The sequence below is a fragment of the Delphinapterus leucas genome, chromosome 14, assembly GCF_059928025.1.
Source record: "Delphinapterus leucas isolate spDelLeu-1000000601 "Yukka" chromosome 14, BTC_Dleu_Yukka2, whole genome shotgun sequence".
Taxonomy (NCBI): domain Eukaryota; kingdom Metazoa; phylum Chordata; class Mammalia; order Artiodactyla; family Monodontidae; genus Delphinapterus; species Delphinapterus leucas.
The window spans coordinates 64,379,060-64,406,284 of record NC_143142.1 but is presented as its reverse complement, the minus strand read 5'-3'; the positions used below and the strand labels follow the sequence as shown (position 1 = coordinate 64,406,284).

At 47.9% G+C, this 27,225-nt stretch overlaps 1 protein-coding gene across 1 annotated transcript in view; it reads left to right on the top strand.

Annotated features, from left to right (window-relative positions):
* Positions 1-27,225, top strand: part of ZBTB7C (zinc finger and BTB domain containing 7C) — a 377,651-nt gene that overhangs the window by 219,777 nt on the left and 130,649 nt on the right. Inside the window, exon 3 of the mRNA XM_089895157.1 lies at positions 15,770-15,831. The gene's annotated coding sequence lies outside the window, so the exon portion shown is untranslated. The remainder of the gene's footprint in view (positions 1-15,769; positions 15,832-27,225) is intronic.

Here is a 27,225-nt window from a genome sequence, read left to right as displayed (position 1 = left end):
AGAAGATTCATCCCACCCCCGCCAACCCTCAAACAGATTAGAAATGGGAGTTTCACATACTTCTGAGGGTGAGGTGAGGAACAGGTCTGAAAACTGGGCAATTGGTTGAAAATCTGCATAAAGAATCTTTAGACCCCAGATCCCCTCCTGTTAACTTCCCCTCTCTACCTTGGTCAAAGACTAGAAGTTTCTTTTCAAAAGGAGATGATTCAGAGAAGTTCTGGACTCTAAGACACTGTGTGCAGCTGAGAGCGAGTTTGCACACTGTACTCAAAACGGGAGAATTTATTTAAAGTTTACATCCCAAGTCATGAGGCTTGCAGCTCCTCTCTACTCTGCTCCAAAGATACTGGCAGCCCAGTGTCTGTCCCCCAAGCGGGGTGATTAGAAGTTTCCTTTGCAAGTAAACTGATCGGCCCAAGAGGAAAAAAGTTCTACACATACAATATGTGCGAATGTGTATGTATATGTGCATATGTATGTGTTTACCTGTATATGTGTATACACATACATGTGTGCCTGAGTGCACTGTATGTGCAGGTATGTGTACATATGTTTGTGTGTATATACATACTTACACATACATATATATGTTTGTGTGTGTATACATTCCCTCAAAGAAATGACCAGATTTCTACCTAATCCCTCATAGAGAAATCACTGACTTTTTAGTGTCTTGCTGTTAAATGTAAATGCTGGTCAAGGGTCACCTGGCATTTGTGAAAAGAAAACCTCCAACATGTGGGATCCAGAGAGAGAGAGAAAACAAATAAACTGGGGAGAAAAAAGGAGCTAAAAGGATTAGAGCCAAGTCTAGGAGCAGAAAAAACCTTCAGAACAACTATAATTAATGTCCTCAGAGAGATAAGAGGAGGTAATGCATCCCTAAAATGAGAATGGAGGCTATCAGAAAGGAACATTCAAAGAATAAGGCAGAACTCTAAGAAGTTAAACATATAATCGCAGAAATTTAAAAATCAGTGGAAGATTTGAAAGGTGAGTTGAAGGACTTTTTTGGATAGTAGGAAAAGAAGACAACAATGTAGGAACTAGGATAGAAAAAAAAATTAGGAAATTTAAACGCTCAGTCCAGGAGGGTCAGCAGTAAGGGTCCCAGAAATAGAGAGCACAGACACTTGAGGAGAAGAGATTATCAGAGAAGTTATAGGAGAAAGTTCTCAGGACTGAAGGACACATGCTTCCAGACTATGTGGAGGAACACAGTGGTTGGAACAGACCTACCACAAGGACCATCCTTGTGGAGTTTCAGAATGTTAAGGACAAAGAGAAGATACCTACCACTTTCAGAGAGGAAGAAAGTAGATTGAACACAAAAGTTGGAGCACAGAACAGAATTGGGCTTTCCAACAGAGTCCCTGGAAACTAGAAGACACTGGGATAATGCCCCCAGCCTTCCAAGGGAGGGTGGTTTCCACCTTAGCTTTCTATTCACAGCCAAACAGACTACCAAGAGGGAGAGGGAATAAAGTCGGTTCATATAGGCACGGTCTCAAAGGAGGTACCTCCTACATACCTTGTACCAATGAAGCAGGAGAGTGGCATGTATAGTAGACAAAGTAATGGGCCCCCAAAGATATCTGCAACCTAATGCCCAGAACCTGTGAAAATGTGAGGTTACATAGCAAAAGGGAGTTAAGGTTGCAGATGGAATGAAAGTTGCTGATCAGCTGACCCTGAGATGGGGAGATGATCCCAGATTATCCCTTTAGGCCCAGTGTGATCACAAGGGTCCTTAGAAGTGAAGGGAGAAGACAGAGGAGCCGGTGAGAGTGATGCTGTACGGAGGTCGCTTGTTCTGGAGATGAAGGAAGGGGCCATGCCAAGGAATGTGATCACCCTCTGGAAGCTGAACATGGAGGTAGCCTCTAGAAGCTCTTCTCCCCTAGAGCCTTCAGAAGGAATGTGACCTTGCCAACACCTAGATTTTAGCCCAGTGAGACCCGTTTCAGAACTGCAAGGTAAATATATTTGTGTTGTTTCAAGCCCCTTAGTTTGTGGTAACGTGTTACAGCAGCAACAGAAACTAATACAGCGTGGGATCCAGGAAACAAGGGAGTAAGAAGTCCTAGGTGACAACTGTGCAGAAGACTCAGGTCCAGACTGGAGTTCGAGCACGGGGAAGTCTGGATGCGATCCCTCCTGGAAAAAACCAAAAAGGAACTGACAGATTCCTAATGCACTGAACTGTTTGGGGAGGGATTTTAACGGTTCCGGTAGTCAGTTTGTGTGTAAATAAGTGTTAGGCACATACGGAGCCACTTTTAACACTAGAGAAAATAAATTATGCAAGAAAGGATATCACGTGGCTCATCTGTGAGCAGTAGCTGCCCGGTGACAATAGCGTGAACATGGACAATTGATTTAACCAAAATGGTGGCATCGCTCTGTGGGAGGATACAGAGGACAGAAATGTGGGCTTAGAGGAAGTGGGGTTGGGGGCATGGGAAACCTCATCTTCCATTATGGGGCTCTAATAGATAATACCTAAAAGTGGAAGCTCTAGAAATGGTAATATAATGCGCGTGCTATGAACTGAATTGTGTCCCCCACCCCGCCCCTCAGAGTTCAGATGTTATATCCCTAACCCAGGGTGTCTGTATTTGGAGTAAGGATGTAGCTAAGGTTAAATGAAGTCATAAGGCTGGAGCCCCGATTAGCATCCTTATAAGAAGAGACACCAGAGTACTTACTCTTGACTGTGTGAGGACACAGCGAGAAGGTGGTTGTCTGCAAGCCAGGAAGCAGGCTCTCACCAGAAACCGAATTGGCTGGTACCTAGACCTTGGACTTCCTAGCCTCCAGGACTGTGGGAAATTTGTGTTGTGTAGGCCACCCGGTCTATTGGTATTTTGTTATGACAGCCCTATGTGACTAATATAGTGTGTTATTTAGAAATATGTCACTAAAGAACATAAGAAATAGCTAAAATAGTTGGGAGTGGTTATCTTTGGGAATTGGCACTCTGTGGGGAGGTCTGGAGCAGGGACTGCTGGTTTTCATCGTTGGGTTTTTATTACTTTTGCTTTTTTCAAGCCATGTTTATGTGTTAATTTTTTTAAGTAAATCAATTAAAAAACACTAAATGGAATGTACTGGCCTAGGTAAATGTAAAGTTCAGAAACAGGGTGATCTTCAGGAATAGTTTGATGAGGTCTTCAGCTCCATTTTTCTGCAGCCCAGTGCTGTCCTCGGAACTCTTTTATAGTAACAAAATGGCTGCAGCAACCCCAGGCCTTGCATGTGCCTTTGACATCTCTGGTAATGGAGCTTCTCCCTAAGAGGTCCCCAGCAAACATCTTATGTGATAGAATTTGTTCCAGTCACCATGGCCAGGGAGCTGAGCTGAGCCGATTGGCTTAAGCCAACCATAACCCACCCCTGAAACACACTGGCTATGGGGGGTGAGTGGTAATCTGGGAGGAAATTGGTGTTCTCTTGCCAAGAGGAGGGGTGAAAGAATCGTGAGTGGCTCAAAAAGAGCAAGTGTCCACTACAAATATGTTCCTCTGGAATGTATTTTCCTTCTTCTCCTTGTGAGATATAGGTCCCTGCTAATACTTTTGATTGGTTGGTTGGTTGGTTGGTTGGTTGGTTTGATGGCATTTAAGTTAAATGTTAACTTTTGCTCTGTGTGACCCATGAAATAGGGAAGGCTGGACATAGAGAAAATGACTTGATAAGGGAGGTTAAATGGGGGAGGGCATCCCACGCCATATAAGGGTTATGGGAACATGAAAAATGAGAGACAGGTGAGTGCAAAGCCCTCTTCTTAGGAGAAGTGTGCACAACTGTGATTCAGTGGGACACGATCAAAGATTTCAGGGTAGTGTGATTGAGGGACGACTCCTAGACAGTCCCCTGACTCCACATCTCTCCGAGCCAACCTACCACAGATGCTGGAAATTACATCATTAGAAACTCTCCTCTGTGTAAGAAATTCCCATGACCACTGGGAGGGGGTACATTCGGCCATTGCCTGTCACTAAAGCAGAAGCTTTAGTTTGCCAAATCCTTCCTGGACAGCTGCAATGGGAGGAGATTTGGGGTGTGGGAGGGGAAGAGGGGAGAAGCATTCGGAGGGGTGGGACCCACTCAGCACAGGCATGGAGGTGGGAGGAAGGGAACCAGGTGAGGACCAAGGTGGGGTGGGGCAGCACCAGGTCCTTAGTCCCTGGAGAATTGTCCTTAACCTGAGTCCTGATAAGGGGAGCACTAGACGCCCTCTATGCCTCAGTTAACCAGCTTGCCAAACTCACCAGCTCTCTCCATCCCCTCTGACGGATGCCCACAGCTGGAGGAACACATGGGGCAGGAAGGTGGCTGTCCAAAACGTCCACCATGTCTTCTCCCACCAGCTGAGCTGAATGCTTTCTTAGAGGCAGCTGGCTCACTTCCCAAACCTGTTTATGCCAGTGGAACTTGCTATTGTAATTATGAAATTTAATTATTGTGCAAACCAATTAAATCCTCTTGCCAAAGAAAAAGAAAGAAGAAGAAAAAATTGTTTCAGTGAAAACTCAGGTGAAGCTTTGGAAAGACTCAAAAAAAACTAGTCCATTTAAAAACATGCTGTTGAGTTAGATGTGGGTGAAACAACTGGGAAAGTTTGGGGAAATATTCACAAAATCAAGGGAGACTTTTGCACTCAGATTATTTTGCAAGTGTATTTAATTTCTCATTCCATTTTAAAAAACCATAACTAGAGATTGTAGTGTCATATGAGTGTGATTTATGCCCGAAAGACAGTAGGGACAATTACATCCAGGAGATGTGACGATAAAGAAAGGTCTTGGCTTTACATCCAAAGTTTGGTGAATGAATGTACCAACATACAGTAGGTGTTAAAATGTCTCAATTCACTGACTAATCATCTCAGCTAAGAGGGCTTCTACCATAGCTTGTTTGCGGTGGGCTTCAGCTCCTGGACACGCCCTCCGCCCCCACCCCACCCTCGCTCTGAATCACAGGCTGGTATGCAGAGCGAGATTACACTTTGGGGCCACAGGTGCTTAATTGGCTAGGTTTCCCAGAGCTGCAGAATTGGGAGAAGCCAAGGAGAAGCAGGGAAGAAGTTGGGGATGGCTTCAGCCTGGGCCAGTCCCTCTGCTCCCTCCCAGATGTTACCCGGCGACTGGAGCAATAAGTTCTAGTCCAGCCTGCACCGCTCCCCATTCTTCCCCAGACAACAGGGAGCAGGGTGATTCCACACCTGAGTCTCAAGCCCAGAGGCAGCTGGCATTTGGGTTCTTTATCTGCCCTTACAGCTGCATCTCCTGCTTCTCTGCACATGTCTACTGCTCCAGCCACACCTGCTCACTCACCACCCTGATTAGGCTAGACAACTCCCACCTGTGCATCTCTGCTAAGAGTGTCCCTTTCTAGACGGTCCTTTGTCCCTGCTCTCCATATCCTCCCCATCCTTCAAGTCTCTACTTACTGTCTGCTGCCTCCAGGAAGCCCTCCCTGATTACCCCCTGAGTTTACTGCATGTACCACCCTCCTGCACTTAGTCTTGACTGCCTTCTCATCTTTCCAAGACATGGAGTAATTTTAGGTGCTGAAGGGAGGTTCTCACCAAGGTTCACTGACCAAACCACACGTTCCCCAAGCTATAAAAATGGAGTTCTTCTGGAGACCCTTTCTGGATTTTATTTCAGACACTCCCACCTAACAATCACCACCCTGCATGATTGCACAAATTTCACCAGTAAAGCTCCTGCAATGGGCGTAGAGATTTGGGAGTATTTGTCCTGAAATTCTGATGTGGGAGAATCAATGAACTTCCGAAGGGCTATATAGGACACTGGATTCTGTCCCTGAGTCCCCAGTGCTAGAGGGAAAATTGCAGGAGTTCAGTTCAACTCAGTTATTTCCAACAAGTTTAAATCAGAGACTTCCTGTAAGCAAGGCACTGGGGTGGGGGCAGGGGGCAGGGAGGAGTAGGGATGGGTGGGTCCAAAGATGAATGACACACGATGGCACCTCCCTCCAGAGCTGATGAGCTGGTGGGGGAGATGGCGACGTGCGTGAGGGACTAGGATGCGTGATACACAAAATGCAGAGGGAGGCGGAGCAGCCAGGCAAACTTCTTACAAGAGGTGACAGCCGGGGGATCTGGGGGGAAATGAGAGGGTGAGCCTTGAAGGTGCGCAGGGCAGCCGGGATGGGTTCTGTACTTCACACGGATGCAAGTAGTGATTCCAGTGGGCCCTGATATGCCTGGTGGCCTCTCTCAGGATCATTTCTGGGAGGGGAAGCTGGGTGATTGAGGCAGACAGCTCTTTCCTAACTCATATGATGGAAGTTCCAGGGAAGAGCTCCGACTGGATTCTCCCAGGCGCCAAAGATTGGGTGACACTGCTGGAGGGACACATCCTGGTTGGCCTGGGGCAGCCACTTTATGACTGAGGTCCCCAGGTAACTCTCATCAATTCCCCTTCCACTCTCAAAAGTGTCCTTGTTTGGACAATGAAAGGTAGTATCCACATTGAGGGAGGGGAGTGATACAGCCCCAGGGAGAGAAGGGGCAGGGGCCACAGGGGACAGCTTCGGAGGCAGCCAGGTGCTCCCCTTCTGCTGTGGGGTCGCCCGTCCCCTTTCCAAACACCCTTTACACCATCCACACCGCCTGGGTCTTACTTACTTGTATGTCACTTGCAGATTTGTCTTCCGCATCATTGGGATGCAGAGTAAACAGTGGAGTTTAAAAATAAAAAGCAAAATAAATCCCTTTCCCAGGGGACCAGTTTTTTTTTCTTTCCACCTGAGAGGGGGCTGGAAGCACTTATCTCTGAGAGAAAGAAAGCCTGGCACTAATGATCCCCATCACACTGGACACCACGTGAGCTAGAACTTTCTGGAAAGCAGGTTTAGATAAAGGGAGGAGTGTGAGTGATAGGACTCAGGGCACCAGGAATAGGACAAGGCAAGACCCACACAGGCAGCAAAAGCCGCCAAGGGGAGCCCTGTGGTCACTGAAGGCAGAGCAGGCCTGCCTCCTGTTTTCACCGTCTGGAGCTCCGAATGCCGCCATTGCCAGCCTCCCTCCCAGCGCCCTCTGGTTTCCCCTCCCAACACGTGCCCACACCAGCCTGAAAATCCCAGCCCCACTGGGCAGCAGAGCCAAGCCGGCAACGTCGGCAGCGCCCGTCTCCCCAAACACCATCAGCCAATGAAATCAGGCACAGAGAACCTTCTTGTTAAACCCATGAGACCCCCTTCCTCCCCTTGCCCTTGCAGGGGATGAATGCCGCTGCCACTGAGATGCTTTCTCCATGAGCCCTGCAGACATGAAGGCTTTATTATCACATTTTCTTATGTTATGGAAAGAAACCTTTCTTCCCCCAGATTTGAACTGTTATTCAATATTACAACCCCGAACATTCTTTGTCACCCCCCTGTGCCCATCCATGTTCTAGTGAGCATTAACCACCCTGTCTCACCAGCCAGAGAGCAGTGGGAAGGACCCCCTCAGTGGGCACCCTCCCCCTTCCTACCCTGGCGGTTCGGCCAGGGGGCAGCTGGGGGGGCGGGGGTCTGGGCAGCCATCACCCTCCCCCTCAGCTCCTCCAGGCCAATGTCTGCTGGAGCCCCCGCTCAGATTCGCTCAGCCCAGGAATACTTCCCTGAGGCCAGAGAAAATAAAACGTGTGTGACTGAGCCGTTGGGCCTGTGCTGGGCAGCCTGACCAGAGGGATTAGGCCTTTGTTCCTTGGACGGGCTCTTCTTCTGCTCCCCACTCCCAGGCCCAGGCCCCAGCTTTGGCTTTGGCTTTGGGCTCAGCCCTTTCTCCTTCTCAGGCTATTTTAAGATTCTAGGCCAAGGTGACAGAAATTCAGACCTCCAAGGGGCCATCACCCCCAAAGCAATGAAGAAGATTTGGTTGCCTTGGAAGACACTGTTCTCCAGTGACAAACACTCTCTCTCTCTTGCTCTCTCCCTCTCTCTCTCTCTCTCTCTCTCTCTCTCTCTCTCTCTCTCCTCTCTCTCTCTCCTTCTCTCTCAATCAAAGCAGACCAAACTGGAAACTGGCCTGGTGCCCTGCCGGGCTAGGTGTGATGGCCTGGACCTCAGTTCATGGATTTCCCGAAGGTGCCCCCAGGTCAGGCCCCAGGGCCAAGGGCCACCCTACTGCTCTTCAGCCTGCCTGGCAATGACTACACACACACACACACACACACACACACACACACACGCGCGCGCACACACACACACACACACACACACACACACACGTCTCTCAGCCTTCCAGTGGGGTGGGGTAGAATGTCCTTTCTGCTGGGTGGGGTCTCAGGGCCGAGCAGCACATCGTGTACGGGTGTGTCTGGGGGCTGGGAGCCCTCTGACATGTGCTTGCAGGGCTGGGAAAGTGGCCTCAGGACCAAACACAAGGTCTCCCCCAAAGCTTGGCTGGGCTGCTGTTCATTCTGTTTAGCAAATACTTTGCTGGGGGGTTAGGGAGGCTTACAATCAGATTCTTTCCTTTAGTGGGTAAATAAAGAGGCATACAAATAATCACTAATTCAATAAATGTTTATTGAGCACCTGCTATATCTGGTGTTGGGGGTGGAAGGAACAGAAAAAGGCTAGGTGGAGTCTGGCTTGCGGGCATGGGCTGGGTCTCTTTTTGACCCCCCTCCGGAAGGCAGTGGCGGTGAGCCTGGCACAGGCCATGTGCTGGGGAAGGGTGAGTTATGGCTGAGTCACTGCCCAGTAGCCGGAGGTGTTCCGGTTGCTGGGGTGCCCGGCTGTTTGTCTCACCAGCTGGGGGTCGTGCTGGCCTTCCCACTTGGCTTTCCCACACGGTCTCTAACATTTTGGTCGGATGCAGTTGTGCTTCAAGTTGGAAGGATCATGCTGGTCTCTGGACCTTCCTCCAAGTCCCCAGCATGGGACGTGGCCGCCCAGCGGGGCTCAGTGATGGCCTGCGTACTAATTGGCCCTGAGTGCTGTGTTTTGGGGGCAGTTGTTGTTTTTAATTAATAGACTATTTTTAAGAGCACCTTTAGGTTTATAGAGAAATTGAGCAGAAAGTACAGAGAATTCCCATATATCTCCTCTCCTTCCCCTCCCTCCGAGTTTCTCCTATTATTAATATCTTGCACTAGTGTGGTGCATTTGTTATAATCGATGAACTGATACATTATTTTTTTACTGAAGTATAGTAGATTTACAACATTGTGTTAGTTTCAGGTATACAGAAAAGTGATTCGGTTATACATACATATATGTATATATCTATATACTTTTTTTTCAACTCTGTTCCATTATAGTTCATTACAAGGTATTGAATATAGTTCCCTGTGCTGTACAGTAAATCCTTGTTGTTTATCTGTTTTATATATGGTAGTGTGCATCTGTTAATCTATTGATACATCACTATTAACTAAAGTCCATAGTTTACATTAGAGTTCATTCTTTGTGTTGTACAGTTTTATGGGTTTTGACAAATGTGTAAAGCCATGTATCTACCATTACAGTATCATACAGAATAGTTTCCCTGCCCTCAAAATCCTCTGTGCTCTGCCTGTTCATCCCTCCCTCTCCATTGACCCTTGGCAACCACTGATCTTCTTTCTATCTCCGTAGTCTGGCCTCTTCCAGACGATCATACAGTTGGAATCATACAGTATGTAGCCTTCCCAGATTGGCTTCTTTCACTTAGTGATATACGTGTAAGATTCCTCCATGTCTTCATGACTTGATAGCTCATTTCTTTTCAGCACTGAATAATATTCCATCGTGTGCATATTTAGTTATTTGTTTATTTGTCCATTCACCTACTGAAGGACGTCTTGGTAGCTCCCATGCTTGGCAATTATGAATAAAGTTGCCATCAACATCTGTGTGTGGGTTTTTGTGCAGACATAGTTTTCAGCTCCCTTGGGTAAATACCTAAGGGCGCTTGCTGGACCCTATGGTAAGAGCATGTCTAGTCCCGTAAAGACTAGACAAACACTAGACAAACTGTCTTCCCAAGTGTCTGTGCCATTTTGTGACCTCAGGTTGGTTGATTTTAATATCAGTGGAAAATCCAAACAGCAACCTATGCAACGCAGCCTCTGAAGGATCCTGGGAAGAGAAGCCACTGCCTCCCTGTCACCACAGACCCTCAGCTGACCCACCCTCAGTAACGGCTCATCGCTGCAGGCCTCTCCTCACTAGGTGCTGGGCAGCACTTTTCACGGGAGCGCAGTCAACTCTCAGTCCTGTGCCGCTCTCGCGAGCGCTAGGCGCTGGGGACTTAGCAGTGAGCACAGCTGCCAGCATTCCCCCCATGGAGCTGACCTCCCAGGGAGACTGGTCTTGCTGCCCTCACCTGAGAACATACAGATGCTGGGCCCTGTGCCAGGTGTCTCCCTCCATGTTCTCATTTCATCCCTGCTTCAACCCTGGGAGATAGGAGGTCGATGCCGTTATTCTGCCCGTTTTGCTGGTGAAAATCTAAAGCAGAGAGAAGTTAAGTCATTTGTCCAAGGTCACACGGCTGGTCAGTTGCAGGGGCAGTCTGGATCTAACCCGCAAGGCATTATGGCCTCCCGGGAGCTGCAAGACCCTGCAGCAGAGATCATGACCTCACTGTCCCCTGAGGGCACCTCTCATGGCCTCTGCCCCTCCCTCTGAGGCAGAGCCGGTCCCTTCAGTATCATTCCTGGGGGCGCAGGGGTGGGTGTGCGGTGGGGGGAGGCTGTAATCTGCCTGCCACCATCCAGCATCAGACAGCCTTCCTTCTAGCCACTCATGCTTGCTGACAGCTTCTGTGGGGGCCAAGGTAAGCAGGACACAGCCTGAACCTCCCCTCCCACCACTGTAGGGTGAGTGTGTTCAGACCCCGGGCTGGGAGTCTGGGACCCACGTTCCGGTTCTGCTTGTCTTTGGTATGACTTGAGGCGAGTCCTCGCTGGACTTGGGTGCCCTGGCTGTAAAGTGAGGGATTTATCGAGTTCCTCCAGCATGGGCATTTAATTTTTTTCAAAAAGCCATTAGAGACTCTGAAAATAACAATACCAATTTTGTATAACATGTTGACTGTAACTGCTATGGCAGTTCCTAGAAGAGAGAGGTTAGTGCAGATTAAAAAAAGAAAGAAAGAAAAAGATTTCATGAATTTGCGTCAGTTCTCAAGGCAGCGTCTCTACAAAGGTGGCTGATGAGAAGAGGGGTCTTTATCGATGAGCAGAAAGACCACAAGGGGCCAAGGTCACGTGTGCAGCAGGCTCTGACCTGCGCCCAGCCCAGGACCTGCCCCTCTGGGGTTTCCAGGACCAAACATGGCCTAACCCACAGGCACTGTTTCATTCTGGGCATAGACTTTCACAGTCCCCAAACCATGCTACCCTCTGGCTGGGCCCTTCTGGTTGACGTCATACAGGCTAAATTTTCTACGAAACTCACAGACCTCACAGGAACAGCTGGAAAAGGTTGTGAGTCTGAGGACTTGGTTTGAGCAGGGATGCTTGAAAGTTGGATGCTTCTGAGAAGGTCACTCAGCTTCTCTATGCCGCCATCTTCCTGACTATAAACCGTCCTGGAGGGAGTTTGCAGGCAGGAACCACACCTTTTCATGTGTGCATCCCCAGCAGGTAGCAAAGACCCTGGGGTACTGCTGATGCTCACTAAATGGGTTAAATCTATCCCACCTGCCTGACAGGTATGTGGGATAATATTTTTTTTAATTATAAATCGTGACGCAGGACTTCCCTGGTGGCGCAGTGGTTGAGAGTCCGCCTGCCGATGCAGGGGACACGGATTCATGCCCGGGTCCGGGAAGATCCCACATGCCGTGGAGCGGCTGGGCCCGTGAGCCATGGCCACTGAGCCTGCGCGTCAGGAGCCTGTGCTCCACAACGGGAGAGGCCACAACAGTGAGAGGCCCGCATACCGCAAAAATAAAATAAAATAAAATAAAAAAGCGCCACGCAAATGTTAGCTAATATTAACTAATATTAATGCTAATATTAGTTAATATGAGTGTTAGGCTGTTGGTCATACAGTTCCGATTCACAGTTAGTCTTCCTATTGCTACTGAAAGCTAAGAGCAATCAGAGCAAAGGGCATAGGTGTTTGTGGCCACACATTTGCAGACAGATGTGGGCCTCCCACATTCCCAGTGTCTGTACACTCGGGGAGGAGAGAAGAGGGCATGAGGATGGAGAAAGGGAGGGATGTCGGATTGCACAGCCTGGTCAAGGGCCAACTGTTTCTCCCTATGTCATCAGGCTGGAGCCAGAACCCTCTGCTCCTTGACCGCTGCTTCCTTCTCTCCTTGGGGAGAACCACGAGCGTGTGCCCTGCAGAGGCCTGGCCCTATGACAGACAGCACCGGCTGGTCCTGGGGCCAAGGGCTGTGGAGACAGAGTCGGGGTGATGCCCTTTGGCCCATTTCCAGCCATTCCTGGAGATTCAAGAAAACAAGTCATTAGTCTGGAGTGTTCCTTAATGAGAGCAAGGCAGCCAGATTGTTGGGTTTGAGACGCCCCAGGTCAGGGTCTGGGAAGGCACCTGAAATCATTAAGGACCTCTTCCTGGCTGAGGGGCCATGAACTGGAAACTTATCTCTCCAGAGGTGAGGTGGTACCCAACACCTGGGAGGATGGATGGGGTGTGGGGTGGGTAACTATTAGCTTGTAAATTTGCTAACTTCACATTCTCACCTAGAATCATAATTTTATTTACTTACTTTTTTTTTCTTTTTTTTTCGGTACGCGGGCCTCTCACTGTTGTGGCCTCTCCCGTTGCGGAGCACAGGCTCCGGACGCGCAGGCTCAGCAGCCACGGCTCACGGGCTCAGCCGCTCCGCGGCATGTGGGATCTTCCCGGACCGGGGCACGAACCCGTGTCCTCTGCATCGGCAGGCGGACTCTCTACCACTGCGCCACCAGGGAAGCCCTATTTACTTACTCTTTAAGTTGAAAGTGACCTTAGCAATCACTCCCTCAGCTTGCAGATGAGAAGACTAAGGCTCAGAGAGGGAAAGAGGCTTGTCCAGAGCTCCTGTCGACTCCCCTTGTCTTTCAAGCCTGGATTTTTTTTTCCCCTTTTTTTTCCTTATACCATTATTTTTTGAGGCTTAGAGCACGTTCCAGGAAAAAAATCAGGACACTGAAAAAACTTATCCATGCTATTCATTCACTCTCAACTCGGGGAAGCTGTTGGCTCTAATGACCTTTCCAAATTAATAAAGTCTGTAAATGCTCAATTGTTTATTGCACACATTGAGTTACACCTCTAAATGGCTGGAGGGACTTGCACGCCCACCTGGAATATTTAGCTCGAGGGCTGTGCAGCCAGCAGACATGCTATGTAGCCTAGGCAGGGGAGCTGTGGCCGGATTTCCTGACAAAGGAGGCAAGGCCTGTTGTCCTTCCCAGAGCCTCCAGGGAACAGCCCACGGTGTGCTCAGAGCCCGTGGCAGACAAAAAATGTTAGCGACAATCTCTGTCCAAGGCTCCTTTCAGAAATTTGGGGGGAGAGACAAACCTTCCTGACATGAGGATAGAATAGTTCCCAAGCACGTGCTTGATTGCTGCTGTGTGACGTTCGGAGAAAGCAGAGGTGGGAGGTTCTGGAAGGCTGGTTGGAGGAGGTGGAATTTGATGTAGATCCACTAGAAAGAGTAGGATTAGGTCAGGTGGAGGCCACGGCAAAGGGCTTTCTAGTCAGGGAGCAAGGATAAGAATGAGTCCACGTGCCTCGGGGAGGAAGCAGGCACGGGGCATGGGGGTTGGGACTCCCGGGTGGAAGGAGGCCCCACTCTGGGGGATGATGGTGTTTGGATTCCAGGAAGTGGTCACAAGAAGACCCTGTTCCTTATGCTCAGACACCTCCATCTGTGACTACGTTGCAGGAACACCATGTTTACAAGCCATGGGTTCCCTGGCCCAGAGTCACACTGCCTAGTTTGCCCTTGAGTCCTGGTGACAGTCTCCTTGTCCGAGCTTGTGAACCACACAGGCTATTTTGACTTCCAAGATGAAGTGGACAAAAGTCTTGTAGAGAAATGCTGTGTATGTTGTACTGTTACTGCAGGAGGATTTTTAAAAAATTGTGGTATACATAACATAACATTTACCATGTTAACCATTTTTAAGTGTACAGGTTAGTGGCATTAAGTATATTCACGTTGTTGCACAACCACTGCCACCATCCATCTCTAGAACTTTTTCATCTTCCCGAAATTAAACATGAACTCCCCATTCCCGCCCCTTTCCCCAGCTCCCAGTAACCTCTCTATTCTACTTTCTGTCTCTATGAATCTGATTACCCTAGATACCCATATAAGTGGAATCATACAGCATTTGTCCTTTTCTGGCTGGCATATTTCACTTAGCGTAATGTCCTCAAGTTCATCCATGTTGTAGGATATGTCAGAATCTCCCTCCTTTTTAAGGCTGAATAACATTCCATCACATGCATAGACCACGTGTTTACGCATTCATCCCGTGGACACTTGGGCTGCTCCCATCTCCTGCCCACTGTGAGTAATGCTGCTACGAACATGGGTGTGTGAATATCTGTTTAAGTCCCTTGCAGGACGATTTTGAGCTTTTAAAAAAAGGTGCTTCAGCCTTTCAAATTATCAGGGGTGATCAGCTGGCCCTCACTGCTATCGCTCCACGAGGAGCAGATTGCCAGCTTGCCGCTCCCCACATGTGAAGACTCCTGCCTTGAGCAGAGCTCTCCATTACCCTCTGCCAAGGACACAGATTGAAGGCTAGACTCTGTGTGCACGTGGCCTAAGCTGCTTCAGTCTGCGTGCTAGCCGGTGTCAAGGCCTCTTCGCCTTCACTTCTTATCCTGAAACACATCAGTCATGTTGAATTTGTCTCTCGCTGAGGTAGCAAGTGCTTTGCACTCTTGCCTGGTAGGTTCTTTCTCTTACTTCCTAAAATGTATTTAGCCACGATTGTAAAAGCCAAGGGAAATCACTCAGGCACCGTTCTCCCTTCTCGTCCTGTATCCTCACCACCCCCACCCCCTCCAAAACTCTCCATACGCTGCTGAAGAGCTAAGGGGCATCCTGTCTTGAAGCATCACTACCTCTGGACATTAATTGGCTCTACAGATCCCAAACTCACCTAAAACACATTAAAGTGATGGCATGCTCAGGCAGAAAGGCTGGAGAACTCACAGTTCAGGTTGGCATTGTCATTAACTCAAGTCTTTGGTGTCAACTCCCTCCCGCACCGAATGTCCTGCCTGGCCTTACAGTCGACCTCTGAAATGCATTTTCTGGCCTTTGTTGGTTTGTGTCAGCTCTTGAACATTATTTAAATGTAGTTTGGGGCCCATGCATGCAATTACCATTGTGTTATTATTCAGAACCAGATTGTTAAGATTCAAGCAGCTGTACAAGGAGATGCCCTGTGCTGTGAGGTCCAATTTAGGAGGGCCTTCTGAGCTGGCGAGCGGGGTTGCTAGGCAACCCCATGCTACAGAAGAGGAGGCCTCACTCCGGAGTGGGAAGAAGCCCAGCGCCTTCAGGGAATTGGAGGCAGTGGTCAATCTGAGACTGGCATGGCGCCGGGGAGGGGGAGGGAGGCGACGTGGGCTGAACCCGTGGCCGGAGGAGGGGGGATCTTGCCAGGGACGCCCCCGCAACAAGCACACGTTGTTCTTGGGAGGGGAGAGTGCTGCTGGGAGAGAGAATGCAGAGAAGGTGCAGAAGCCAGAGGTTGGCCACGAAACAGCTGAAGGATACCCAGAGCAGATGCTAATATGTTTCTCCATCCCTTTCTTCTCTTTGCAGGAAATGAGCAGGTTTGCAGAAAAACTGCTGGCCTGAAATTTAAGAAGAAGGCGTCGTTGCTTGTGAGTCTGAATTTTGCTTTCTTAGGTCTGTGGTTTGACAATCTTCCTGGGAAGTGGGTGGGTTTCCCTGTTTGGGGCAGGGAGCATGACCTTGATGGAGTCGGGCTTTTGGTTCTTCTGGAAGGTGCCTCTGGCTGGGTGGGGCTGGACCCAGGGGTGTAAGGCTGTGAAGGTGCATGGTTTGAACCCTGGCTCTGCCCTCTGAGTGGAGGGTGTACCCACTGGCTCACTAAAGAGAGTCGCTCCCTTGTGGTTGATTGGTGTGTGAGGAAAGCAGGGCTCCTCTGGTATGAGGAGGATGTGCACTTTTTTTTTAACCCTGGGGCCACAGACAGTTTGTACAGTTCCAGGTTTGCTGCTAGGGTGACCTTATTTAGAACAGTAGATTCTCATATAGGCCGTTTAACGGTGTGTTAAACTAAGAGCCATCATATGACCCAACCCATGACTCAATCTGAGAATATTATTAATTCACCAGGCACCTGGTGCTGGCACTACAAAAGAAGCATCAGGTCCAGGCTCTGCTCTGGAGGAGCTGTCAGTTCAGTGTGGGAAGAGAAGACGTCTGCACATGAGACCGTGAAAGAACCTTATGAGAGGGCATATATCCTGCTCTGGCCCGCATTGCACAGGCAGAAATGCTGGCGATGAGAGTGGCTAGGGAAGGCTTCCCGGGGAAAGAGAGACGTGAGCTGGGCCGATGGAGGAGGGAGGCTGTTCCGGGGGAAGAGAACAAGGCACAGGTGCCGGGATGGGAACACCCAATGGCTCACATGGAGGATGTCATAGACATGGGTCTAATGAGGGAAGGGAGGAAACACTGGTGACACCGGGCAGGGCCAGATGGTACAGGGCTTGAAATGGCTTCATGAATTCCACAAAGAATCACAATGGAGTCAAGTGTCCCTCATCTATGTAAGTAAAATTAAGTTTCTGCCAGTTTATGACTCATTATGTGAAAATGGCCACATGGATTTTTCAACAAGTTTGAGGTTGTATTTGAGATTAATATATACACTGGATAGATTACAGGAAATCCACATTGGGCGTATTCCTTGTATCTCAGTGAGAGAAAGAGAGAGAGAGAGACAGGGAGAGATACAGCCTTCTCCAGACAGCTGCAACTAAGGATCTTGAGATCAGCAATGGGGACGTACCCTAAGCTCCAGGTGGACAGCCACCAGGACAGTGCTCCCCATGTCCACTTGCTTTTCCCTGGAGCTGCTTTTCACACAGGGAGCTCTAGGTACTATGCCCAGTATGAGGAGCAGCTGGGGTTTATTTATTTAACAAAGGTTAATTAATTATTAGTTCCAAGCAAGCAGGAGGAGCTTGCTTGTTCTAAACGTTAAGAACCACATCCAGTATTTATGTAGCCTTGCCAGTTTGCAGCACGCTTGACTGTATTGCCTCACCCGAGCCTCATGAAGCCTCCGTCAGGTAGTCCCGTTTTGCAGACGAGGAAACTGAAGCTCGGAGCAGGTAAATATTTTGTTCGAGTTTGCTCAGCTGGTAGAGCTGATGTTCACACTGACTTTCCACTGCACGTCACTAGATGTCTGATTATGGAGCAGGCCTTCTGGGTCTGCCCCTGCCTCCTTCTCATTCGTCCTGGGGAAGGAGAGTGCTGTGCGGTCCCACCGGGTCTGGCTGTGGGAACTCTGTTGTGGAAGGTCACCGTTTTGCTGTGCAGCCTTTCATGGGATATATGATATCAGACTGGTGGTTTTGACTGGGCAGGAAAATGGTTATGGTTCTGCCCTCAAAGACAAAGGCTCATGTGTGCTTCTATCACCAGGGACAATCCTCTGGAAAGATGCAGGAGGGCTGCATTTGGAGCCATTGGTGACTGACTTAGGTTGGGTTCCCTAGAAGCAGAGCCTGAGACAAGGATTCAGGTGCACATGATGTAGCAGAAGAGAGTATTAGGGAAAGCTTGTAAGGGAGAGGGAAGCAGGGTCAGGAAGGAGGAGCTGAGCAAAGATGTGTCAAGGCAAGTCTCTCCTTGGCTGGGTGCCCAGCAGGAAAAAGGGTCCGAGTGGGGCATTGGTCACATTCACTACCCTGCCATGAGCATCACTGCTGTGAAGACAGCCAAATGTAGTTTTCACCTAACCTGGAAGTAATTTTCATTGCATTTTAAGAGTATAGGCATTAAAATAGAAATCAGTGGTGTCAAAGTCTGTCTTCACTGAAATAACTATGTGCTTTTCAAAAGTATAATTTTATTCTTAATAGGTAATACAGTTCCATGGCCCTACATGCAAAAGTACCAAAAAGTATACTGTGAAAAATCTCCTTCCCACCTCTGTCTGCAAGCAGTCCAACTCCTCCCCTGGTGACAACCAATATTACCCAGATTTGGGGTTACTTGCCAGTGATAGTCTACACGTATTGACAATGGTGTGGTTTAGATTTCAAAGTTTTGGTGAGTCTGATTGCAGTACAGTAAGACACCACCTACTTGGTCCTCAAGAATCAATCAGTAAGACTGAGTCTATTCCAGAACAGGTTGAGCTGAAATGTACCTTTTATTTGGAGAGAGAGCAGTCCACCAAGTCAGCTCCCAGTGGAATGTTCAAAAGGCATAAAACCTTTATAAACATTTCCAAACTCCTTAGAGTTACTATATAAACAATTGATATAAGAATTGCAAATTATTATTATTTCCTCATTAAAGCAAATCACCTATAAAAGAGCTTGAGATGCTGTGCTACAGTCCTTGAAATTTCCAAATATTTTAAATAATTTAAAATTTCACGAAATTCACTAATTCAAATCATTGCTGTCTCACTGCATTTATCATCTAATGTCATTTGCGTACCGTTTGATAGCTCACTGAAAGGTGTATTGTTTCCAAAGTGTGTTTAGATCTACTGCAGTGTCAGCACCTTGTGAATGCTCACTGTGGTTTCCTTTTATGAAATGACTTCACTGTGTAATTTGGAGATACTTTCTCAACATAGGAGCTGGTCAGCGATGACATGGGCTCCTTTGCTGGTGAGCTCCCTGTCCTAGGAGGTGTTGAAAGAGCAGTCTGTCAGCAAAGTTACGAAGGAAGTCTACTCTACGTGACGGGCAGGTTTAGAAGACTTTTAAGTTGCTGTCATAGCTGCGTCTGGTTTATGCTTCGTTATCATTATTACCTTTATAGGCCATTTACCTCGCTTGAAACGCAGGCTATCGGGCTCACACTGCACACTTACCTTCCGAATTTTGGTTCCACAGGTTTTGTCTAATGCCTATAAATGTCCAAGTAGAACTTATTTTGTCATCTCATAGGCCTGGCGTGTATGTTTTCCTCTTTTCCGCTCTCCATTGTGTTTACATTCTCTCTCGGGTCGCAAGAAAACCCTCTAACTTGTGCGTGACCTGTTCAAGCCCCAAGACGGATCTTGGTGTCACACCCACGAGGCAATAAAAAAAACCCTCATTTCCGTCCAAGAAATAGAATCATTATCTTGATTGAAATAATATCTTTCCTCAACCTGCAGCCAGATAAAGGATCAAATTGGTGGAGTTTCCTTATCACAGCACAGAGTTTGCAGGGCCCCGAATAATGGCCTGTGAGCTGCTGCTGGGGGCGAGTTCTATAAGGCAGAGCCCGCATCTCCTGGGCTGATTTGTCTTATATGATGTCTGGTGCGATGTAAAATAATTCCATTGACGACACATATTGTTATATTAAACGGAGAAGGTAGTGTAGAGCCTAGAACAGTGAGAGCGATGTATGCAACTACTGGCATGATTATGGTGGTAGTTTTTCATTAGGCAACATCTAACATGTATGGGCAATTACAGGAGTGACTGAAAGCTGTAAATGTTTTAGGATGTAGACTTTTAGGATGTGACTGTTCTAGCATCCTATGTTCACTAGGCCTTAGCTTCCCAGGACTGCAGTCAGAGTAAGGGGGTGACTGGGTCCTAGTTTGGGGGTGAACAGCCAGAGGCCAGAAAAGCAACATCTTTGGGAAGGAAAATGAAAGAGCTGTGGGCAAGGAGGCAGGGGTCCTGGGTTCCAGCCCAGATCCACCACTGTCACCACGCAGATGGGGCTTTCGGGTTCCAGCCTGCCTACTGTTCAGAGAGGGTTACACGGAGGTGTCAGGAGAAGGAGGTGAGGCGATGTTTGTGCAAAGTCCAGGATACTAGCTGCAGTCTCAGTCTTCCCTGTTCCCCGTCCACTGAGAGGGGAGGCTCTGCGATACCCCAGGCATTTTTGAGTGCTTACTCTAAGACAGGCATATTAGAACGATGCTACATGTATGAACTCAACCCTCACAACAGTCTTATGCATGAGAAACTTGGATTATCTGCCTTTTACGGGTGAGAAGGAGCAAAGAGTTTCAGTAACTTGCCCAGGGTCACACAGCCAGCCAGTGGTGGAGCTGGGATTTAAAGCCCAGCAGTCTGGTTGGAGGTCTTGAAAATTTAAAATAGACTACATCAGGACTAAAGAATACAGTTCAAACATCTGGGGCTTTTTACCAAGCCTTAAGCTATAATCCTGTGATAGGGAGAAATAATCATAATAACAGTGATGATGATGGTATCTTTGCAATGTTCCAGGAGACCTAAAGGTGGTTCCTGTGGCAGAGGTGGGACATTGAATGAAATTCTAGCCAAGGTTCCTGATCTTGGGCACCTGGTAGCTCAGATCCTTTCTTGGCTTGGGATCCTGCAAAGCTGTCCCCAGCTGCACACACACTGTAGAGCACCAGGGTATGCAGGACTTGCCCCCAGGGACTTGGCCTCTGTCTGTTCCATTCCCCCATCTTCCTGGAGAGCCCTCCCAGGCCCTGGGGGCCATGCTGTCTGCCAAGACTTCTGCAGAGAAGGAAACCATCCCCCTACACCCCGCCCCACTCCTGCTTCACTCCCTCTCTCCCCAAGCACATCGTAAGTGAAATGAAAGCCTGTATCTCCAGAATCTTGTTTTCAGAGGAGTGCTGGCCTGCTGGTGAGCGTTCCTGATTACCATGGTAATCACCAGCAGAACGGAGTGATTTTATAATACATTTCCATCAGAAATATGAACAGGTGTGCAGGGGAAATCAACATTTATCAACAAGATAGGTCTTGGGAGATTAATAGTGAATTTTGGATTGCTCAAGGAAACAAAAGGAAGAAAGAAAGAATTCATACTTTTGCTTGCAGGCAAGGTCCTTCCAGCCTTACCTCTGACCATTTCCCACCCCATCTCACTCCCACACCCACCTCTGAGCTTTTCACTCACAGTTCTCCTTGCCCTTTCCTCTCCTCTCTCCTTTCCACTGCTTAACCATCTGTCAAAGCCCAGCTCCTCCAGGAAGCCCTCCTTGGTTCACTGAGTGTACAGGAATCTCTGCCTTCTCTGACACTTTGCAGCCCCTGCACTGGGCCTGTGCAGTCTCCCTCACTCCCAGCCAGCTAGGAGAACCCCTGAGGGACCTGTATTCATCTGCTTTGCAACCCAGGTCACCAGGCACAGACCCTGCTTAGCCAACTCTTATCAGCTGGGGGCTCTGGTCCCACCCACAGTCCTCAAGGACGATGAGCCTTCACTGAGCTAAGAACCTCACTGTATTCCTCCGGGCCCGATTATAAACACCACCATGTTACCTCTCAGTGACTCTAGAGCTCAGAGTGCCGAAATCCAGGTTTGTTTGTTCCTGGAAGATTAAAGGAATTCATTTGCATTGTGGTACTCCTTCCAGAGATGAAGGCTGCAGTGGAGAATCCAAGGAAACATGCAAAGCAGTTCGATTGCTAAGCCTCAGGGCCCCAGAGTCATCACTCCCCTCACCTCCTTCAAAATCAGTTCTGGCCCTGGATATGGGAAACCACACTCTTGGGACCAGGAGGGGCCTTCCCGCTCTGCTCGAGGCCACCCTGGGCTCCAAGGGGATGGGGGGCTCTAGTGCTGGGTAGGGCCGAGGAAGGGGCAGCCTTGCGCACCCGGCCCTGGGCCTTTGTCCTGGGCCCGCAAGTGTCTCCAACACAGCACATCAGGGTTTGTCACGGTGTGAGCAGGAGACCAGAGGGACTTGACAGAGGCCTCGGCATGAAAGGCCTTCTTCACTTTAGGCAGGACAATGCATCAGAGGAGTCGCCCGCTCTGACGGCACAAGAGGCATTAGCTAATATTTGGATTTTAAGAGAATGAATGATAAAGAGCCTGCGTGCCCCTCGGAACTAATTTTGAAGAATGGCTTCTGCCGCACGTTCCTGTAGTTGAATCAGGCTCCTAAAGAATTAATAACAAAAGGTTTAACCAAACAGACAAACAAAAAAGGCATTCCTCCACCAACTTTTCTCTCTTTTAATTCCCTTCTTTTAATGCTTCTCATTTAGCAGTAACTTATGAAAACATGAAATAGAGTTGGAACGGGAAGCCGTGAGCCTCAGAAGAAGGCTGAAGTGGCAGTCCTTGCTTTTGTTCTGCAGCGTGAATGGCTTCGTGGTGGGTCCCCTCACTGAGCGTGGTAATGGGGCCTCAAGGGCAGACACACACCTGACATGTCTATGGGGGAGGGCCTGACCTCCCTCCACAGGTGTCTGCACGAGGCAGGGACTGGCGGGAAGCAGGTGGCAGACTCAAAGTGAGCAATTTGAAGAGAGTTGAGACCAAAGGACAGCACAGGATGTAGAGAACCCACATGACACGGGGGAGTGGAGCGGTTACAGCTCTGGGGCTGAAGGGGCAAGGGGAGGGAGGCTGCTGAAAGCAGAGGGAGCGAGGGTGCTGTGCTGGGGACCACCTTGCCTGGGCTGTGACCTGAGGTGCCCCGGAAGACAGAGAGACAAGGCATTAACACCCAACCTCCCTCTCTCCCTCCCTGCAGGCTCCTCCGGGGCCTCCATTGGCTGAGCCAACAGGACAGAGGGCAGAGGGCAAGGGGCCATTGCTCTGGTCTGTGTGGTCAGCCTCGGGGGACAGAGACAAGTGAGAGGTGCAGAGTGAGCCTGGAGGGGCAACTGGGGACAGCAGCACAGCGCCTCTGCCCACGTGGCAGGCCGGGGGCAAAGAAGGAGGCCCAGCATCCTTGTCAGGGCAGACCTGGTCTTAGGGCCCATTTCAGGGCCTCCAGGAAAGTCCTCAGCCTATTCTCCAGGGACCACCATTCTTTTCACCGGAACTATGCTGTCACAGCGGGTTCCTCTGGGAGAGGAAATCTGGGGCCATGCTGAATGCACACTGAAATGCCATCTGATCCCTCACCAGAAGGGGCTCCAGCAAGGTGCCAAGAGAGCCACCAGGAGTGGGCCCCAAAGGAGATGCCAGCCGAAGAAAAGTGGGGGTCAGCGTCGGAGCAAGAATACAGAGGCTCTGTCCGCCAGAGGTTAGCCCGGGACATTGCCTGTCCAGCGTCACAGTCCTGCGGGAGGGCACTATGGCTCTCAGAGCTGCAGGCAGCTCTCAGCTCTGCTCCTGGCAGAGCTCACGGTGATCCTGCCTTTTGCATGGCCCGCCAGCATAACCTGTTTCAACTGTCTAACAACCCAGGAGGTGGGTATGGCCCTGCAGAGGAGGAGCGCAGACAGAGAGGAAAAGCACTGGCCCAAGGCCACACTGAAGCCAGATGGCTTGATTTCTGAGCTGCCCCCTGGAGGGCCGGCACCTGCAGAGAAGGGAACGTCATTCAAATGGAACATACATTTAAAATTGTTTTATTTGGAAATAATTTCAGATTAAAGAAAAACTGCAAAAAATAAAAATAATACAAAGAAGACCCTTACATCTTTATATTCTAGAATCATCTATTGTTAAAATTTTACCCCATTTCCTTTATCATCTCTGTCATCTCTTTCTACCTATCATTTTCTCTTTCTCACCCCCCCCCACACACACATTTTGTCTGAACCACTTGAGGGTGTTACCCCTAAATACTTTAGTTTGTGTTTCCTAAGAATAGGCATATTGCCCGGCATAACCATAGTATGAGTTGATCAATGCAAGTAGCATTAATGCATACTTTTATCTAATCACCACTGTACGTGGTGTGTTCCAATTTCGTCAGTTAACCTTTGGATGTTCTTTATGGCACATGCCTCTCCACCGAGGATCCCGTCTAGGGCCGGGTGTTGAATTTAGTTGTTATGTCTCTTTGGCCTTCTTTAATCTGGGACATTTTCACAGCCTTTCTTTGTCTTTTAGGACTTTGAGATTTGTAAAGAATACAAATGCCCCCTTATTTTTCATTAAATGTTCCTCATTTGGGGTTTGTCTGATGTTTCCTTGTCATTAGATTCAGGTTATACATTCTTGGCAGAATCCTGCCTGGACAACCTTGGGTTCTTCTCAGACAGTCACATCAGGACGCACTCGCTGGTCCTCACTGGTGATTTAATCTTGATCTCCCAGTCAAGGTATTGCCAATTTCTCCACTATATGAGGATTGTGTTTTTTCTCCCTTATAACTAGTATGCAGCCTATGGGGAGACACTTTTAAGTACACTGCTCTTCATTGATTTCCCCCGACATGTAGTACCCATCGATGACTCTTGCCTGATCCAATTGTTAACACGATGGTTGCTGCAAATCGATGCTTTTCCAGCTCCAGCATTACCTCCATATTTACCAATTGGCCCTTGGCATTCTACTGTAGCAGTAGAATTTATTTGTATTGCAAGCAGTATACATTTACTATAGTAAGCAATAAAATGTATTTATTTGTCCATCTCATGAATTTCTGTTTTTCCAAGAGTTTATTATTTCTCACTGTACTCAATTATTTTGGCGATTAAATTGCCCCAGAGTTAACCCATAGCAGCCCCTCTAAGCTAACTCCTGTGATATTTTGATATGTCACCATCCCTGTTATGGAGCACTTTCCTACTTCCTGGCATAACAAGAGGTTCCAGGCTCATCTTGTACTTGCCTGGTGCCAGGCTGGAAATCAGTCATTTCTCTGAGAAACCCCGCTTCCTTTTAGTGGGGAATGGTATTAGAGCCCAAGATCTGGGCTCTGGGTATGCTTATTGCTGCTGAGTGTCTTTGCTTCTTGGCCCCTTCAAGGGTCAGAACTAGGAACTACATGTATGTGTAAACACATATACATAACTTTCATAATACATATACATGTGTACACATGTGCACATAAACATGCATATACGTTTACATATTCATATGTGAGAGATTATGAGTCCATACCGGTACTTCCAAATCCAATCCACCTCCACAGGGTTGCTTCTTGTCTTCCCCCATACCATATTTATGCCTTTCTTTCACAATGAAAACCCAGGTTCCCCAAACCAACGCATTCACTCATTTGCTTAATCCTATATTACATCTAAAATAGTGTCGGAATTGCTTCACCCACACCGCTACAATCAGCAAACCTTCTTCCCTCACTCTAACCCGCCTTTGCTGTGTTCATAGTAACTTGGATTAGTCCTTCTTTCCTTTTTTCTTTTCCTGCTCTTCAATGTGGTTATAATATTTATTTGAAATACAGTTAGGTTCATTTTTTTTTTCAGTTTTCTTTCAATTTTAGGGATTTTTCCTTTCCATTCTTATCGATGTAATTTTATTTTTTAATGGGTTGAGTTTTTTTTCTTCTTTTTTTTGAGGCTGTGCTGTGCAGCATGCAGGATCTTCACTCCCTGAGCAGGGATTGAACCTGTGCGCCCGGCAGTGGAAGCATGGAGTCCTAACCACTGGACCACCAGGGAATTCCCTAGGTTGAATATTAACATAGTTTCAAAAGTCAGAACTATACAGAAAGGTATACTAAGAGAACGCTCTCTCCTGTGTTCCTTCTATCCCGTCCCTCTCTTGCAGGTAACCAACTTAATTGTTTGATGCTTATACTTCTATTGCTTTTTGTAAAAGCTAGCACATTTTTATATGTTTTAAATTTTTCCCCTCTTTTTTTACATAAAAGATAGCATATTATATATGCTTTTTAAATACTTTGCTTTATGCATTCAGTCTCCTGGAAAACTCTCCATACCATTCATAGAGGCCTTCCTCATTGTGTTTTATAGCTTCATAGTACTCTGTGTATGCATATACCATAGTTTATCCAACCACTCTCCTATACACGACCATAAAATGATTATAAATAATGCTGCAAAGCTTGTGCATGTGTTTTATATGCTTGGAAGTGTATCTTCAGGGTAAATTTCTAGGAATGGGATTACTGGATTAAAGAGCAAATGTGCATGGAGTTTTGTAAGATATTTCCAGATACCCCTCCATGGCATTGTACCAGTTTGCATTCCTGCCTGTTTCTTCGTAACCTTGCCAAAGAAGGTATTGTCAAGTTTTGAAACTTTTGCCAATCTCATGAGTATGAAATGGTATCTCAGTGTAGTTTTAATTTGCATTTATCTTATTATGGTGAGGTTGAATATTTTTTCACATATTTAAGGCTAATTTTTATATTCCTTTTGAAGTAATCCATCCTTTTGCCCATTTTTCTATTGCCCACTTTTCTATTGGAGTTTTGGTTATTTGTCCCTCAATTCTTAACAGTTTTTTTAATATACTAGTGATATCAAACCTTTATCTATGATATATATGGCAAATATTTTCTCCTAGTTTATCATTTACCTTTGATTTTACGTATGGTGTTTGCCATATAATTTAAATTTTTTTATATAGTAAAATTCCTCTATCTCTTATAGCCTCTGGATTTTCAATCATAGATGGAAAGTCTTTCCCTACACCCATGTGGAAACGTTGTTTTTGATGGCTATGTAATATTTCACTGCAAAGATAAACCATCCTTTTTATATAGATTATAAGATGAATTGGAGTTCCTAGGCAGATGGGGCAGAGGGCAGAAGAGTGCAGAGGGGGAGCAGCTTGAAGGTTGGAGGTGTGAAAGCCTTGCACCCTGTTGGTTTCGGGATGGGGACAGAGGAAAAGTGGTCCCTGTCCTGCAGCGATGGGCACTCATGCAAGGAATCAAATCTCGCCCTCATGGCACAATCCAGTGTCAGGACCCGCAAGGGAGTGCTGTGGGAGAATCAGAGGACTGGCAGGTCCTTTGGGCTGGGCTCAGGGACATTGGGGCAGGGCTGGGACCAGGGTGGGGCAAGTGAGGCACACTGGGCAAATTTAAGGAGGCCTCACTCTCAGGGTGGTGCAAGTGCAGGACTGGCACCTGGGAGAGAGGGCCTCCTTAAATTCTGTTCCCTGGGCACCTCACTTGCCTCCCCTGGTCCTTGCCCTTCTTTGGGCGAGAAGCAGGACTTGATCTGGGCCTGAGGAAAAGTGGAAGTAAATGAATGGGGCTGGGGAAGTACTGTCGGCCTTGGCTGAGCCAGTAGGAGTAGCATGTTCTGTCCATCAGAGGACTGGCTACATCGGAAAGTGGCATGAGCTGGAAAGCTGGGATGGGAGGAGTCTGGATTTCATCCAAGTTCTGGGAAGCCACTGCAGGACTTTAAGAAATTCTGCCAAAT